Here is a 2,640-nt window from a genome sequence, read left to right on the forward strand (position 1 = left end):
TAAATGTAACTTTAAATATTTTGAGGATTTTTGCTCTAATATAATGGTATTCTTTATTTCAATTCTCCCTTGTTGTTATATAACACTACATCTGATTATTGTATATTAACACCATGTTCTGCACTAGCTAGGATCATTAGTGCAATGGTATATAGAAGGAATATGTGTGGACATCCTTTCCTTTTTCAGATGCTGTTGGAAAAGCATTTAGTCTTGAACTGTTTGCTTAAGCATAATTTTGTTTGGGGTTGGCATAGATTTTCTTTATTTTTAAACCATTTTGAATAAGTTGTAATATATCTCTATTTTTCTGAGATGTCTTATAAATTTGTATTGATTATGATAATATTTTTCTGAGTTAAGATATATGATCTTTTAAATTATGTTAATCTAATAAATTGAATTAATTAATAACATATTAAATCAATCTTATATTTATGAAATAAATCTGTTTGGCAAGCTTTACTTCTCTCTTTCTTTAAAATGTGCAAACCACCATTGCAAATATGCATTTATATAGATAAAGCAAAATAATTTTGTAAGTCTGAATTAACAAATGTGATAAAGTATAATAAATTAAAATGTTGGTAAACATAGAAAATAAGTATCCTTATTATTCCAGAGTGCTAATTCTAGTCCAAAAAGAGATAATTAATAATATCAATGTTGATTGATCCTTGAGCTTGTTTATTCAAAAAACTAACTCCACAGTGATTGGATTAAAGCAAGCGCTATAATCCTCCAACTTAGAGAAATGTAACCACTGTGGATATTTTAAACACATTGAATGATACTTCATAATTATAAGCAATGAGATTTATATAAGAAGACAAAATTTAAGTGTTAACCCACTTATGCCTAGTGTTGCATTATTGGAACGCTAAGCTTGTGGGAGTTATTTACATCCTACTGCTCAAGGTCATCAACAAGGTCTGATTTTCCACAAAAAAAAATTTGCAACCTCTGGCATAAATGGGTTGAGTTCAAAAAGACATACGTACCAATATATGATGTGCAAGACATTTTATTGCACACATAGGAAAAAAAACGGAATGGTCTCGAACTCTTTAAAAAGGTCTTCTATTATTTTTATTTCCTCATATTATACATAATATCTGGCCCATATGCTCACTAAATGTAAGAGACATATTTGAATGCAATGACTTAAAATGTAGAATTGTTGGTGTACCTGAAAATCACTTTGGATTCCACTTAAAGTACGTGTAAAATATTGTTTTCTTTAATACAGAATAGTATTGATTTAAATATTATTTAGTATCAAATATGATCATCAACTTATTGATGGGAATTTTGGTCCAGGTGTCTGAATGCTGATTATTTTTCCACAGCACCTAATTTTATTTTTGTAGATACACATATAAGAAATTATGCCCGAAAAACAAAAAGATCACGCTGGAAAACCTGTCAGTAAAACAGCAATGAGACCTAACATATATGAGAATTTCAGAGGAAAGCCAATCAAAATTCCAACAGATAAAACCCCAAACACCATATTCCCAAATGTAGAAATTCTGAATGATCAAAATTTCTAGTCCAAAATCCTTAAAATCGCAATCCTGAAAGATCAAAATCTCAAAAGTAAAATTCTAGAAAAATAATTTTTAAGGCTCTATAAGATACTGGTTTACATTCTTAAAGGTGATTTGCCGGAGAAACATATAAAAACATAACAGAGCACTTCACAGGCCACAATACACAATAAAATAACATGCATATTTTTGCAAGGATAAATACTGTGTATATTAACAACTATGCGGAAGTCCATTCTGCATGAACACATATATAGACCACAATACTGGTGATCAAACTGCTACACCTTTGCATACGTGTCTCCTTATCCTACAATGCACGTAATTATTTTTAAAATATTTAGTAATTTAGCTAGCTTCTTCAGGCAAAGGTAGCTTTAATTCGTTAAAAGTTCCTGATATGTTATCAGCTGGAAAGAATGTCAATGCAGGCAAATGGCACACTTTTTAACGAAAGTTTTCATTGTTGTCATATTGTATGACCAATCTATTCACCTGAGATTTTTTGCCAAATGCATTGGATTGAATGGGAAAAAAAATAATAAAAAGAAAAAGAAAAGAAAAGAAACTTCATTGATAACACCTTGAAATTCACTTTTGGAAGCCCTGATTGCATCTGATTCTAAATTTGTCATTATGGTTTGGAGATTCCACTGAAATCCATTTTTTTCTACATAGAAACAATAACAAAGTAATCTCTTCACCAACATGATGCAACTATCTTGTGATTGTAATTTCTTGGATTTTAGACATTAGAAATTTTAGGCTTTAGGAATTTAACCTTTTGGGATTTCAGCATTTGGAAATATGGCATTTGGAATTGTGTCTTTAGATATTATGATCCAACCCCTTCTAAGAGAATCTAAATGTCAATCTAGAAAAGATAGCCATTTAAGGACCAATTAAGAGAGGAAAACTTCCAAGGTAAATAAAAGCAGAATCTTTGAGTACTATTGGCATAGGCCATCACCTTCCAGAGCCACTAAACCCTGGAGCCTGTGTTCAGGCAGAGAGGGAAAGATAGATTACACACAGAGAAATTGAATTTGCTAAGCTAAACTCAGTTCACAATATGAAACATATTTGTATG

This window comes from Mandrillus leucophaeus, unplaced genomic scaffold (assembly GCF_000951045.1).
Source record: "Mandrillus leucophaeus isolate KB7577 unplaced genomic scaffold, Mleu.le_1.0 Scaffold970, whole genome shotgun sequence".
In the NCBI taxonomy this organism is placed as follows: Eukaryota; Metazoa; Chordata; class Mammalia; order Primates; family Cercopithecidae; genus Mandrillus; species Mandrillus leucophaeus.